Source organism: Triturus cristatus, chromosome 11, assembly GCF_964204655.1.
Source record: "Triturus cristatus chromosome 11, aTriCri1.1, whole genome shotgun sequence".
Classification (NCBI taxonomy): Eukaryota; Metazoa; Chordata; class Amphibia; order Caudata; family Salamandridae; genus Triturus; species Triturus cristatus.
Genome location: NC_140594.1, coordinates 1,124,195,198 through 1,124,211,609, shown reverse-complemented (window position 1 = coordinate 1,124,211,609; position 16,412 = coordinate 1,124,195,198). Strand labels below are relative to the sequence as shown.

General features: G+C 47.3%; 1 protein-coding gene across 1 annotated transcript in view; it reads left to right on the top strand.

Annotated features, from left to right (window-relative positions):
* LOC146786167 (alkaline phosphatase-like) overlaps window positions 1-16,412 on the top strand; it is a 104,932-nt gene that overhangs the window by 63,026 nt on the left and 25,494 nt on the right. The gene's annotated exons all lie outside the window — the stretch shown is intronic.

The following is a 16,412-nucleotide window of genomic DNA, read 5'->3' as shown; positions in this document are numbered from 1 at the left end:
CTGCATCCCGCCCAGTGCTTGCTTCTCTTAGAGTTTGCCAATATTCGTCTTCCCATTCCTTTTTTGCAATCCCAATCACTCGTTTGTATTGTGCTCTAGCCTGCAGCACAAGGGGCTGCGACTTTGTCCTAACAGCTTGAATAAGGCACGCCTTCGATTCTCTGCATTTTGACGTATACCACCCCTGCTTATCTTTTGACCTGGGGTGGCCATCCGGCCTACCTACACGTACTTGCGCCTTGAAGAGATTACCAATCGAATTGATGGTCTCCTGGAACATCAGCGTAATCCTGGGTAAAGCAGATTGATCTAAGGAGATTGTTGCCATCTCACTTAGTGTAGCTTCCAAAAATTGATCTATGGCCTGTAATTTTGGTGCGTCAGAGGCTACTTTCCGCCATTTGAGACGCCTACCGCAATTAGACAAAGTGACATCCGATGTTGACCTTTTGGCTGGTGATAAGGTTGGGGTACTATGATTTAACCATAGGTGCCTTAGGGAAAGCGAAAGGAAATTATGATCGCTATCTATGGTAGGTACTACAGCCATATCCACAACAGACTGCCAAAGGTCAAAATCAAGCAAGATGTAGTCGATCCGGGAAGAATGGTTAGCCCTGTTGTATGTCTGACTGCCCAATGGGTCAGAGGTGGTTCTTCCATTAACGGCTCGCAGGCCGTGCTCCAGGGTCATAGAATTTAGCTGGATCACCCTCTCTGTCCATCTCTTTATCGGCTCAACAGATAATGGTAGGATACCCCTCCTCGCATCATCCTCTACCACACCCAGAATGTCTTCTGCGGCAAGGGGTTCGAACGTGCAGTTCAAGTCTCCTGCAATCATGACTTGGGCATCCTCACCACACTCATCTAAGACTTTCTCCAGTAATACTATAGTGGGGGAAAAAGAGCTACCTCTAGTACCTCTGGCATACACATTCAGAATCTCTAGGTGCCCCCTAAATCCTGGGCCTTTCAGTGAGATTCTAAGAATGTCGATTGAGCCACTATACTTCTGAGTAATACTACACCCCAGAGAGATATCCACCCAGATGAGGAGTCCCCCCGAAGGCCGGCCCCTCCCGGATGGTGACTGAAGGGCAGGCAGATAATATGTGGAATATCCAACTTTGTAAACAGGTTCAAGGCTCCAAGTTTCCTGGAAGATGCAGATGCAGTGCTGTTCTACCTGTGAGTGCCATTCGGGGAGGTCCAGATTCCTACAAATGCCCGCTATATTCCAACACATAACCCCCATCATCGGTCCATTGCCATCGAACCCTCCCTGTACATGTGCAGAATTCTTTATACAAGAAGCACTTGTGTCGTCTGAATTCACAACCTCCGCTACCACTATTGGATTGCTTAGTGTGGATCGATTAGGAGAATGGATGGCCACTGGAGAGTACAATCCCTGGTCGGGTATCAGCGTCTTAGGGGTGTTACCACAGTCAGCCAATCCCTCCACTTCCATGGAGGCAGGTATAGAATACCCTAAGGGCCCTGACTGTCAATCGCAATTGCTCATACCCGAGAGGGCATTAAATCTATTTGACACGTCCAAGGGGGTCAGAGGGGTCAGTGGGCCTGTTATACCTCTCCAACTAGGACCACAATGACTCGGTGGAATATTATGCCACCCAAAAGATCTGTTAGGAGCCAAGGGGTACAATACATGGGGCACAGGCCAGTTGCTTCGGGGTGCGGGATGATGACTAAGTCTATCACAAGCTAAGATCCCAGAATTCACTGGGGGACCTACCAGGGGTCTTGGATAGAAATACGTTGGGTCGTAGGGAGTGATAAGATTACTTCCACTCCCCGGGAACCAGTTTAATATATGCCTAACAACTCCCTGCTCTCTGAAGTTGACAATAATAATATCCCCCTGTAGGTCCTTAACCCTGCGACCTAGCCACGGGAGGCGCCGAACATGCAAGATCTCGCCGTCGATATTGCAAGGGAGAGGTCTATTCAGGGCCAACCAATGCATAACTTTGTGCTTTAGCTGGAAGAAACCCTCTCTGTTACCTTCTGCTAGCGCGGGAACTCCAGTAAGGACTACCACATATGGTACTGATTCAGGGGGTAGCTCAACTGTACGCCCATTATACTCTGTGGTCACTGCTTGAGCATTACATACCCCTCTATTGCTATCAGGTTTTGGGTGGAGAATACTGTGCCCCCCCGCAGCTACTCTACCGTCATTCTGTACAGGCTGCTCAATAGTTTTGGGCGGAGCCTTCTGCTTGACACTAATGGTGGATTTAGTGGTTTTATTTGCCTCTTTGCTGTGAGTAGTACTAATAGCAGCAGGTGCTGCGGGAGCTGGAGAGGGCAGTACCGATTTCTCAAAAGTTTTTAACAACCCGGTATTAGCAGCAATAGTTTGCTCTAGGGTCCCTAACCTTTGTTCCAACCTGTCTAGTGTTTGCTTGATCGGGGACATGAGGGATTTGATTAGCTGTTCTATGCCACCTAGGAGAGCAGGAGATACTACCTCATTTCCCGTAGATTGTGCCTGTAGGGATGTGCTTGCTGGCTTATCTAAGGACAATACAAGAGATTTGGACGGTTTACCAAAGTCTGAGTGACTAATTTTGGCTTTAGGTTGCTCACCCCCCCTCTTTCTCCTTTTACTAAGAGGGGGCCCCAGCACCTTAGGAGTCGCTTTTTTCCTAGCTCTATTCACGTGTGCGGTCCCTACAACTATAGGACGTGGCTCATGATGAATCTCCACCACTGTAGTTGGGCCGCTAACAGGGAGTACAGGAATAAGAGACAAAGGAGCAGTTAAGTCAGGTACAAGAGATTTTTCGCGAAAAAGTACGGGAGTGCTGCCTAATTGAGACACATCAGGGCCTTCGGATAAGCTAAGGATACTCAGAGGAGGAGAAACAATCAATTGCAGGGGGTCTAAAGATGGCCGTCTACCCTTCATGGATTCAATCGAGCGACGACGCTCAATACGTCGCTCAGCCAGTACTTGCTCCCTCTCAGCTTCTAGTGAAGTCCTGGTAAAATAACCATCTAAGGTCCCTTGGTTCAGTCCCCCTGCTAACAGGGATATACCAACAGTGGGACTTGAAGCCATGATACTCCCTGACAGCTGTAATGACTACCAACAAACAGTCCTGCTCGGGCGAAAGAGACACGGCCCAGCCCAGCCTCCTTCAGCCTCTGACGGCCTCAGACGGCCCGCCCTTTGCCCGGGCTTCACCCCGGGCGCTCCCGCGCAGCGGGAACAAAGGCCAGTAATAAGGTAAGTGGTGAGGAAGGGGCGGGGCAGGCAGGGAGAGCGACCCAGGTGTTGCGGGTCTCGACCTCACGCAGGGACTCCTGGTACTTTGAGTCCCTGCGGGTCAGCTCGCAGCCCTGGTATTCCCCACACACACACCAACAACAACAATGATGCCCCAGAGGTCCTCACAGCACGCAGGGTCACCGCAAGAGGGAAGAACGAAGCGGGACCCGCCCAGCGGGTCCGGCGAGGAGCAGCGTTGGAAGCAGGTAAAATCCCAGTTCTGGTGGTCCAAGACAGCAGCGAGGACAGTTCTCTAGTCCCAGGCGAAGCAAACAATCCCAATGGTGCTACACAGCTGCAGGCACTTATTTGCTGAGGGAGGGGCGGGGCACGCAGGGAGAGCGACCCAGGTGTTGCGGGTCTCGACCTCACGCTGGAACTCCTGGTACTTTGAGTCCCTGCGGGTCAGCTCGCAGCCCTGGTATTCCCCACACACGCACCAACAACAACAATGATGCCCCAGAGGTCCTCACAGCACGCAGGGTCACCGCAAGAGGGAAGAACGAAGCGGGACCCGCGCAGCGGGTCCGGCGAGGAGCAGCGTTGGAAGCAGGTAAAATCCCAGTTCTGGTGGTCCAAGACAGCAGCGAGGACAGTTCTCTAGTCCCAGGCGAAGCAAACAATCCAGTTCAGGAGGTGGCTTGTAATGGGTTGTGACCCCTGTCAAGGAAAGAAATCACGCCACAGGTGTGATGTGGGGTTAGCAGAGAGAGTTGAAAATAGTCATTAAAAAAATCATAACCCCTGGGTTATTTACAGACCTTAAAATGTTGCTCACAGACCTGTATGTCCTTTATCAGCCTGGGATGAACCACAGTTTAATAAGTCACCAGAAGCAAAAATAAAGCCCTGTGGAGCACCGTGCACCATGTGTGGGTTTTATCTCCAGAGCATGGAAGCTTTATAATTTTCCAAATTCTTCCTCTCTGTCTGTGGAAAGTCCTTGATGACATGACCAGCCCTCTTGGCCCCACACACCAATCTGGGACCAGAAACCAGTCCTACTTTCTTTTCCATGCTAAGTCACTTCCTAAGGCCTAACTAATCAATGGGGCCTCCATGAAGCCAAATCCAAATGGTGTTGAATGCATATCTCTCTTTCAACCATTAGTGCGAAGATACCCAACCCACTCACTGACCAACATTGAGTTGAGAAGTCAAGATCTTGTGGCATTAGATAGCAGCCCTGTCCCTCCAGCTTACCCAAGAGCCCAGGACTCGCTCGTATGTCCAGGAGATGCAAGTGAGTCTGTCCCATACAGGCCACCCATGCCCCTAATGAGACACCAGTAGAGCAGGTGGACAGGCTTAGTTATTCCTTTGTCCGGCAGACTAGCATTGATGCCTCAAGCAGGCGGCTTAACCTGCTGCTGTCTTGCAAGCCTTTGCAGTTGGACCAGGGGCTGTTATGGCACCATCGTGATACATGGGCACCAACCTTAGAAAAGTAAAATTCAGTTGCGAAAAGGCCATGGGAGCGCTCTCTTTTCCGTCTCAGCACTGAAGTTCATTGTCCTGACAGAAAATACATGCTCGTGAAGCGCTGCAGTTATAACTCACTTTTTGTTGGGCGCTTACCTCAAAAGTTGGACTATTACTAACTCGACCGCCCAAAAGTTTTTTCTTTTTCATACTCCTTACACCACCTTGCGCTTGGGGGAATGGCTTGCCCACAGCCAAGACAGCCACATGAAATAAAGTTCTGGTGTCCCAACCCACATACCAGCAGTAATCCCTAATACATGGACATCAAATTGCTCATGCCCAGGGTTTACAGTAACATCCGCATGCTGGCGCTTCTGTCGAGGCAACCTGGGTCAGGCATTGATCACTTCCAGCCTCGGAGTTTGTGGGCGCTGTGGTTGCAATTGTGAACCTTGGAGGCCCAGTTGTGATGGGCTGGCTGGTGAGCTTAAGGATGCAGAAGATGTGACACCTGTTCAGAAGGGTACACTATCATGGAAGATATGTACCTGATTTCGGTGCCTGTGACCACGCATAGGGGTCCTACTGAAGCTTCAGTAGCGATTGTCAACTCACAGCTTCAAAAGTGGATGGTACTGGACCCGCGCACCAGAAATGAGATAATCATGGCCTTAGGCATCAAAGGTGAGGCTTGACAGATGAAGGCCTAGTTTCTGCAAGATTAGGCAATTTGTTTACCTGAGGCCTCGGAGTATTCGTGTGTGTTCCCGTTGCGACCCCACCATCCTGCCCACACTCTCAGCTGCACCGTTATGTGCTTCTGTTGATACTGGGATCTGGGAGGGGGGCAAAGAAATGGGGAAGACAGACCCCAAACAAAGCAAGATTGCCTTTGATAGGCAACAGACCTCTGAGTGGAGGCAGTTCTCACCTGAGACGACAGCTGGGAGTGACATGTTCACAGAGTGAAGGATTAGCCCCGCAGCAGACTTTATCCTCATGGAACTCAAGGCTAGTCTGGCCTCGATAGACTGCAAAATCAACTCTGTCACCCTCCGCCTTGACCGAATGTCCGAATGTCTGGATCGACAAAATGAGAGGATAGATGGTGCAGAGAGGCACTTCTTAGACCTCCAGAATGACACAGGTGCCTTCTGAAAATGGAAAAGACACTGTCCATAATCGCCACCAAAACCGAAGACTTGGAGGCACATTCCAGGTGGAAGAATATTTGCATCAAGGGCATTGCTGAGTCAACGTGGAAAGAGCGGATACATTTGTGGAAACCTTTCTAACTGATCACTTTGAGAGAAGCTCCTTTTCTGATTTATTCATGGATGGTGGAACATGCGCATTGTTCGGCAGGCCCCAGGTTTCCATCTGGTGCGCCACTGTGCCCACTGAGCAAATGAGTACTAAACTTTCGGGATAGGAACACTGGTCTGTGACTGGCATGAGGATATAGTCCCCTACTTCACCAAGGCTCCACCTTCTCCTCCCTAACTTCACAGTAGCAATGCAAGAGGCCAGACGGACGTTCAACGCTCTCAGCGCACACTTTGCTCAAAGGATTTCAAATATGCCATGCACTACCCAGTGTGCCTGATGGACCTTCATGACATGACACACATCTTCACATCAGCAGATGCAGGCTCCATGGCACGTGGCAGGTTTCTCAAGGTCTGCTCACCTAATGGACAGAACTTGTACCAGCGACGCGGCAATGAATGATCCAGCTAGCCAACCATAATTGACAGGGAATGAAGAGTGCTGGGAAGACCCCGACTCCTCTCACTGAACTTCTCCTACACGGTAAGGGTAGACACTCCATGATCAGCTTACCTGGTCTTCTATGTTGGGAGAGTGTTCAGATATTATACAGCGGCCTGAGGCCCCTTATGGCCCGACATAGGCAGGCATTGTAGCATGTTCCCCGGCTCTCACATGTATCTCAGTTGCACTAGGCCTGCAGCTACCTACTAAGGTCCAGCATGAATGTGATAATGAACACATGGAGGGGGGAATAACTCTTGAGATTGCACTATGCGTTGTGGCTGTCCTAAGCCCCATGTTGTGTAACACCAATCTATGTCTTAATTGGTTTGTTTGAGATCTGGAAGGCTGCCTGGCACCGACAGTGGGGGAATCGGCATGTGGAGGGGTTTGGAACCATATACGCAAGTGTATTGTTGGAGCACAGGTTGAAACTACTTTTAGTATATGCAAAGCACACATGCATCTTCATGCAGACGACATGATCAAATGACGATGCCTCACGAGACAAACACAAAGCTGAAGCTTCTATCCTGGAGTGTCCTGGGTTTCAATAACCCCCAAATGGCACTAGGGGTCTCAGCATATCTTAAAAGACACGCATTAGACATGGCAATGCTGCAGGAAACACATACCTCACCGGCACTACCCAGCACTTTCGCTCGCCACTAGGGTACCCACAGGTACTTTTCATCCTTTAGCTCCTACTCACAGCAGCGGGTATGTATTCTAATATGCCGAAACGTAGACGTCCGATTGCCGAAACAATATGTAGGCCGAGTGGGCCACTTCATTAGCTCGAAGGGTTACTATATAGGCAAAATGTACCCTGACCTATTTTTGAGAGGTGTATTCAGTACTCTGCAATGCAGACTCTGGGAGGATCTTGTGGGAAGGCCAGTTCAATCTGGCACTGGACCCGGCTTTGGATTAGCAGACCATCGGATACATGCAGTCCCGCGTCCACTGATGCTCTCAGAGAGATGTGCAATTTCTATGGCATATGGTGCAGTAATAACCCATCCAAACAGGTGTTCTATCTTTACTCACACTCCCACAATACATCATCTAGGATACAAAATTGGCTACTTACCAAAGATATTAGTCCCTTGGGTACACAATGTAGACTTAATTTCTGATCACTCCCCCAGTGCTTCTGCGAAGTGGCAAAAAAACTCCGCCGCATTACGTGAAGCTCTGCAAGCGGTGGAGTTCCATAGAAAAATGCAGTTTGCGGTGATTGCACAGTGCGGATGCTTGTCCGCACTGTGAAATCATTGAGAACAGCACCTTGCACAGTGCAAGCGGTCCCTTCTTTCCCTTTTCTGCCACTCGAGTAGATTTTTACTCGAGCGGCAGCTTTCTCAATGCAAACAAGCAGTTTCTCATTGCGAGCAGTCGCGAGCATACACAACCATTCGCAATGAGAAACCTGACCACCCAGCGTTGAGAAATCTCACCGGGATGTTTATTTTCCATGCTCACGCTCGCCAATTTGATGTCGACGATCGTGAACAAGGAAAAATCTCACCGGGAGGTTGATTTTTCTCGCTCGCAGTCGCCAACTTGACGTTGACGAACGCGAGTGAGGGAAAAAAAAAGAGTTTTTCGGAACTCCGCGAGCTCCGCGTAACGTGGCGTGCGGGAGACTCTGCAACCTCCGCGAGCACAGCGGAGTTCAACGCCCAGGGTTAGACATTTACCACTGAGGCACTGCATGGCCAGGCCTTCAAAGGCAAATGTTGCGCTGCTATTGTAGAAATGACTTGAACCAGAGCATGGAGCTGAAAGCTCCAGTATTCAAAGCATCCGCTATCACCTCTGACAGCTTCTAAGATAAACAAACAAACTGCTAAAGAAATACAGAGATTTGGCGAATAGGAAACTATGTCATACAGGGGGGAAAACGCTCGAGCCTGCTGCTACAGTGAAATCAAAAGGACTGGTCGGATGCTAGCCTGGTTGCTGGGGGGGAGAGGAAAAACAAACTACTATATTACAGTTCACAACCGTGGCCCGAAAAGTTGTCATGGCTGGTGAAGGCATCGTAGACATACGAATCAAGTACCATATGGCACTATATACATCCAAATTACGAGATATCTCGAGGAGGTGGCTCTGGTCTGGCTTGAGGGATGTCACAGATGTTTTCTTAATGAGCTAATACATGCTGATGAAATTATGGCAGCAGTGGAGGGATTTGTGGGTGGTAAGGTCCCCGGATCAGGTGGCCAGCCAAATGAGTTTTAAAAAGCGCACAATCATGGCTGGCCTCGCCTCCTGAAGGTATTTGGAGAAGCACCAGAGAGGGGAATACTCCCTCCTACTATGAGGGAAGCCATCATCAGAGTCCTCCCCAAGTCAGGGAAGGACCACTGGACTTGCACATTGTACCGCCCGCTATCTCTGTCGCCCTCCTTGATGCTGAAGAGGCTTTCAGTTCCCTGTAATGACCTTTCCTCCTGTTGACCATCATTAGATTCTGCATCGCAGGCCGATTTGTGCAAGTGATAAAGCTTCTATACACTGACCCTGGAGCACAGGTCCGAGCCACTGGTCTGGTGTCCAAGCCACTTCCCATATACAGAGGCAGAAGGCAAGGCCGCCCGCTATGCCCCCTCTTGTTTATACTCTCAGTCAACCCTCTGGCGTGGCTCCTTCAGAATAGGCACATGCATTGGAGTCCTCATTCTTTTTCACTCCATGTATGCTGACGACATCCTATTATTCATCCGAGACCCCACGGTCAACCTTTTGCCTTTGCTCTATAAAATAATTAAATTCGTTGGGCTCTCCAAGATAAGTATCAATTGAGATAAAGCTGAGCTGGTCCCCTCAACTAACTCCAGTAGACGCCTGTCGCTAGAATTTCCTGTACCATGGGCTGATGACCCCATGAAAAGGTTGGAGATGATCCTGCAGAGGAACCCCAGGGAGATAATCCAGCTGAATTATGGCCCAGGGGTAGACAAACTGTGACAAGAGGTAGATATGAGGATCAAATTGCCACTATTGCTTGTGGGATGCATGGGAATCATCAACATGATTGTACCTCCCATATTTTTATAGTTTTTCACTACAATCCCCATTTCACTAAACAAAGTCCTTATTTCATACTTCTAGAACACACCGCCAGATTGACATGAGCAGGCAAAATGCTGAGAAGACGCTACCTCATGGATGGGGTGGCTTAGAGGTACCAGAGCTTGAAATGTATTATTTTGCAGCGCAAAGCCACTAAAGTCACTCATGGTATCAACCAGCTAGGTGCATCCCCTACCTGATCCCAGACAAGGAGTGGATGGGACCGACCGGACTGCAGACCTTGCTGCTGGCTGGCCTCTCACACCCTCAACACAGTATTATCCAGTGGCTGCTACCTGCTGGGCATGGAAATGTGTTGGGGAGAAACTCAATGCCCGCTTCCTGTTGTTGCAGGGATTCTGCACAAACACAGAACTATGCATAGGATTATGGGACCTCAGGTGTATAGGGGCTAGGTCTTCCTACCACCTTAGTAACCATGAGCCCAGGACCGACTAGCTAAAGTGTCTCACTTGCTCCCCTACTCACAGAGAAAGCAATAATTAGACACCCCAGAACACAGCACTCTCGGATCTCTCAGGAATCGCAGTAACAAGACACACACTTTCGCTCGCACTCTTGTACTCGTCTACAATGAGATCTGACAGACACAGACTAGTTTAAAATATTTATTTTTACTAACGTGCCCTAACATGCAGTATACATGCCACAACAAGGAGAATAATGCATAATACTAATATAGTCATCACAGCAGCTAGTCCATATATCATGAAGGGAGAGGTCATCATAAATAGACAATGGAGTAAAGACTATAGTGCCTAATCTCCCTCCCCTTGCTAAGAAGCACTATTATTATATAATAGAAGATGTCTGGGCTTTGTCTGCCGACCTCATAACTTAACCTATAGATGGTAGATCTACATCATAGGTGCTGTCTCGCTCTTCTCCCTGGAAAGGTCCCTCTCCAAGTGTCTCTTACCTATTCGTGTATTCTACTAAAAAACCCAAGTATGTTTTCCAAACAGCTGCATCTGTATGTTTTGTCTAAGGGGTAAGGTCTGGCCAGAACAAAATAACAAGGGGCATTGTTATTCGACCTTGCACATAACGTTCAGTCAGCATCCCAGGAACATGCAGAGCGTGAACACAGCGATGAGTTCTCACGTGAAAGAAATCATGGAAAGCACTGCAAAAATAAAGACGCGTAGTAACGTACACAAACGCAGCAGGCAAACTGTAGCGTGCTCATGCTAAGTTAGTGGAAAAACGACAATGTCCCTATGGGCCACGTGCCACTGTACTCACTCTCATTACAGATAATTCTAAGCCAGCACTACCACTGACGAGGGAAAAGGAGGGTATAGATTTCCTTAAGAGAAAACATATTACAGAAATTGGACATCTCTTTAGCAAAGGTCGTTTTCTAGAACCCCCACCAACCAGGGGTGTGCCAACAACCTTCCCAATAGATGTCTTCACCTACTATAGACTCAGGGGCTATACATCATATACACGGCTCTTTCCCTAAGAGAAGGAAACAAAAGGAAAATGGTTTTATTTATAAAACGGTAGGTGGGAAAAAAACAAAAAGAGATGGTTCTTCATTAATTTCCCTCGCCCGTTGCTCGATTTGCGTGGTAGAAATGAGCGCTGTAGTGACATGCGTAGAAACAGTATCTATGGCTTAAGGAAAGCGTGGTAGTTGTATTTCTTGGTAATAGCTTTGTGGTAAAGGCGGTTTGCTGACCCAGGCATTCGGTCAGCGAATAAAATACTCAAATTCCCAGAAGAGCAGTGCGAACTCTTTCCCCCGCAGATGGAATGAGGTGGTCTCGAGACTCTATAAGCGATCCACCGAGGCACAGTGCTATAGGCAGGCCTGTGAAGCTGACCCAGGAGTGGGCATCGTGGAGAGAAGTTGGACTTACTGCAGCCAACAGACGAAAACGGTGTCCATAAACCACATACATAACCTGCTCCATTACAAGTTCCTGTGCCAGGCATACCCCACCCATACATGCCAACAGACCAGATTCAGACATGAGACTCCCAATTTATAAAGCCATGAGTGTCATTATTTTAGAAGCCACTGCCTTCCAATGCACTTTAATGGCGAAAATAGAGTCCCTTGATATATTTTTCAAATTCCCACTCTTTGTAGAGTCGAAATGTTGGCATGTATGACCACACCCCAACGAAACAATACAAAATTGATACACATAGCGCGCACCAATGCATAAGATGCAACACTGAACAAGCAGACATGGCAGGCATGGCGCAGTTCTGTGCCCCTAGCACATATCACAAATGACTGCCGTAGTGATTGCTGACGCCATGACTGCCCTGCTGGAATATATTTGACTTAATCCAGGAACTGCTAGAAAATTCACAGTGAAAGCCCTACTTCTAGCTAAACGGCGGATTGTCACAGAGACACAATGCCCACGATAACCAACTGGTTGTGTGACGTGGCAGTCAGTGGTGGCTCCTCCGCTAAGGCGGAGGGGCGTCGCCCCACTGCTTTTCAGCAGTGTAAAGAAAAATAAAATGGTATAGCTAAAAGTTATTATCAATTTTCTTTCTGTTGCAGGCGCAGCAGCTGATCCTGGAGGGGCAGTGCATCTCTGCTGACAGGGGAGGAGATGGAAGGAGTGGTTTGCACTCCCTAAAGTGCGCATAGATGTTTGGCCGGCCCTCGGGTGCTAGCCAAACATTCATGCGCACTAAACGTGTTCTCCACTCATGCTGCATTACAGCCTGGGTGGAGAACATGCCCAGGCTCCCTGTCCCCGTCTGAGTGCCGTGGTTTGGCGCTCAGACCAATCTCAACGCTGCAATGCAGCATTGTGATTGGCTCAGGGGGGCGTCAGCCTGGGTGCTTCCTGTGCCTTCTTCCAGCCAGAACAGAGACACGACAAGGAGGTCGTGGCGAGGAAGGACGCGGCGAGGAGATAAGTTGAATTACATTTTTTTATTTACCCTTCGTCTCTGCAACCCCCCCCCCCCACCGACCACAGAACCGTCCCGGCTGCCGCTCGTGGCATTGCGCAACGAAAGAACACAGGACTTTGCAGTGTTGCAACCTCTCACCTCCAGGCCTAAAAACATTTGGCACCGACTGAGTATGTTTCTAGATTGAAAAGATGCGCCACAAGACGTCAACATGACGTCAGACGCACAAAATGTGGCTGGCCAATCCTGTCCCATCATTCACAGGTCTGTAACCTATATTCCACAGGCTCCGATAGGATAATGATAAAATGTGCAGCAAATGAAACTCTGTCTATGAGGCCAGCACACCAATGGATGCTACTTCACCAGGAAATATTGCGACACTGCTAAGATGCGTCGGCGGCCCTGCTGCTTTGTCTTTTTTTGTTATTGTAGAAAAACAATATAAAGATTATAAAAAATAAAAAAACACCTGGTTTTCTATTTTGGGCGCAAAATAAAAAATATAGGAGGGGGGGGGGGGCACGTAGAGAATCAGCAGAGAGAGAGAGAGGGGTGAAGAGCCCAAGCGCAGAGATCCCTATAATGTCCTAGGACCGCCTACAGTCTTTTCACTCCCATAGGGTTTGTTTTTTAACTTGAGGGTGGACTGACAATCTTCACACTTACCATAAAAAAGCTGTTGTTTACCTACAATGCTATGCATAACCTCTATATGTATGCAGCAGGCACACCTTACTATCAGCAAATTGCACCTTTGTGCATTATCACCAGTAAAATCCGGTTCTACAATTGTTGTTGTGTAAAGCCATTAACCCACACCTGAGTGCGGAGTGTTATCACCTCACCCAGGTCCCTGGAGGCCCTACAATCTTCTTGGTGTTGCACATTTTTCTTCGAATGCATGGATCCGTGGCATGTACCATATCTCGTTGCCCTGTCAGCACTTCTTGCAACTGTTTCACCTACAGTCATGGTCAGTCCCTAATTCTCATATCAGTGTGGAAGCGGGAACCCCTTAATAGCAGCTCACTCCTACTGGACATGCCAAAGTGCAAACCGCACAACAGGTACCTTGGAGTCACCATCCCCTCTTGCTCAAGTCTTTAAGGTCGGTTCCTCGCCCTTGCCCTGTTGATGGGCGGCCATTTTTGTTCTGTTGTTTACTCCACCAGTGTGCATAATCCTTGGATTTCTCTGTTCTTCAATGGGGCTGAACTTGTATTTTTCTCTGCACCACTCTTCAGAACTGGCAGGACAAACCTTACAATAGTCAATTTCAGATGACCCTCCTTTGCGGTGCAATCTGAAAATACAGAATTCAAAAACAGCATTTTTAGAAACACAAATCCACAAAATATAGTATATTTTGCCTAAATATTCCTCTCTTAATATTTTGACCAGCCAAATAAATGTCGCGAGTGTTTTTCCCTAAATATGCACAGACCTGAGTTAGAATAGTGTGTAAATCAACTCACTTACAAATCTTTTAGGGAGTCCGTTCAATGGATTTAGGAATTAAACACAGGTCGAAAATTCTGTTGTCAGTGTGTAGTTTAAAGGCCAGGCTTTTTCAAAGACGTTTTTGGATGTCTATGACTTTATAAGAAGCCTTCTCCATCAACAAAAATTGATTTACAGCACCTTGGATCACATAAATTAAATTGAGAGAAAAGCCTTTTGATTTACCTTGTAGTAGGTATCAATTTACGACGCCGTCAGAAGGAGGGGACTTCTGTCTGAACAGCAGCAATGCATGGAGCATAGATTTACTCTCACGCTAAGGAAGTGACCTCTTCATGAAAAGTTACTAAGAATTGAAAATATATTTTCATTTTAGACAGAATAGTAAAAAACAAACACAAAAAACTTTAAAAGTAACAAAGATCAGGGCTGTCTGTCTGTGAAAGGCCGACTAGAAATAAGGCCTACCGGAGTGGATGGTAGGTAGGGGAAGCGGGGGTATGGAAGACCCTGCGGATCCAGCGTGGCAGGCAGAGCTTAATTTGTAAAAAAAAAAAAAGTGCCAGGACTCTTGTCAGGATGCCACTGCAGCTTGGCCCACCCCACTCCTAGCCGTCCCACTCATAAAAGTGTGACAACTCAGACTTGAAATATACGTTAAAATGACTAATACATGCTGCCCAAGCTATTCTTATTGCTTTGGGTGGCAGGTATTAGTGAGTTTAATTTCTATTTTTGTATTAAACAATAGGTGTTGTGCTCCTCTGAAAATAAGACAAACAGCGCCCCATGTGGTAGACTGTCATAAGACCCGGTGTTGACAATAAGTGTCGGTGTTGAGCACCGGAAACCACCGCCTCAAATTAAGCACTGGTTGCAGATGGTGTGTGCTGCTTGTGGGAATGTGGCTGACAGGCTCCATCCTGGCAAATGGCAGACCCCGGCCAGGACCATTGCGCACTGCCTCCTGTATCAAATTCAAGTGCTGGTACCCATTACTTATAATGATGTGGCACTCTGCACCATATGTTCATTGCCCGGCTGCTGCTCCTGATTCAATAGCATTATTTGTTAGCTAATGATGAGACGCAAACGTTTAACGGGATACTGAAATTCAGGTTCATGAAGTGGTGAATTTTGGATCTTTAAGGTAATTGGTAAATAATACCTTTGTAAAAGCAACGGATTCTCTTAAAAGTAGTAATTAGAGTCTTTTTATAATCGGCTTGTTTTGGAATTATTAATGGAACGGTGGAACTAATAGAGAATATTTGCAGTTTTTGAAAATGTATTCCTAATTTATTAGCTTGTGAGGAGACCAGTTTAAAGGGCGAGAAGCTAGACAGTGAAACCCTAAAGGCCACAGCACCTGATTTTCTATCCCTATGTATTGTACATAGATTCTGGAACTACCCAGCATATCGTGTGCACACCGAAAAAAACACCCACTGTCACAATGTAGTTCCAATACTGGAATATCACTGTTTAAACAAAAAGCACAGGTGCATCACAAATGTACTCAGACACAGAAGAGAAACAGATCTTTAAATTCATGTCCACAGGTATTCTTCAGGTATCTTCTTTATTTTGATAATGTTTAAAATACGATCAGGGTGATCAAAACACAGCCGACGCGTTTCGTCCTTTACTTCTGTTAATTGAGGTATTTGGCTTGCGTGTGAACATCGCCTTGTCTACCAAGTAAAGTGTTTTAGTGTATTAAAATATTAAAGTAATCTCTCCCGGGTGAAGCAATCCTTATTCCCGGATTAAGTAGAGATGGAAAGGAGTAAATTCACGCAGTATACCACAACCGGCCTGGATCCGTCGGTGTGCACGTGTATCGTCGATGGATTCAGTATTGGTAGACAAGGTGATGTTCACATGCAAGCCAAATACCTCAAATAACAGAAGTATACTGTACTTGGCCGTTGTTTTTGCTTTTTGGAATCATTTCAACAACTATACGGATCTATTGCGCCCTGAAGAAGTCCTTTTGTAAAGGACGAAATGCGTCGGCTGTGTTTTGATCACCCTGATCGTATTTTAAACATTATCAAAATAAAGAAGATACCTGAAGAATACATGTGGATGCGAATTTAAAGATATGTTTCTCTTCCGTGTCTGAGTACATTTGTGGTGCACCTGTGCTTTTTGTTTAAGCTTGTGAGGAGATTTAATTAAACCCTATAGAAGCGGCAGTCCAGTTCATGCCATGACACAAGTGTTGGCTGTACAACATCAAAGTAAGATATTATTGCACTTGACATGAATGGAAAGTGACTCTATTGAAATTTGAAATTGCTTACTCCTTTGCTTATTCCTTTACTTGACGATCACATACTGGGTAGGCATATTGGGCAAGCCACACGCTGACTCACAGTCAACCTGCCACAATGTTGATGCATTGCTGTCCCCAACGTGAGCTGGAAATGCCCACCAGCCTCCA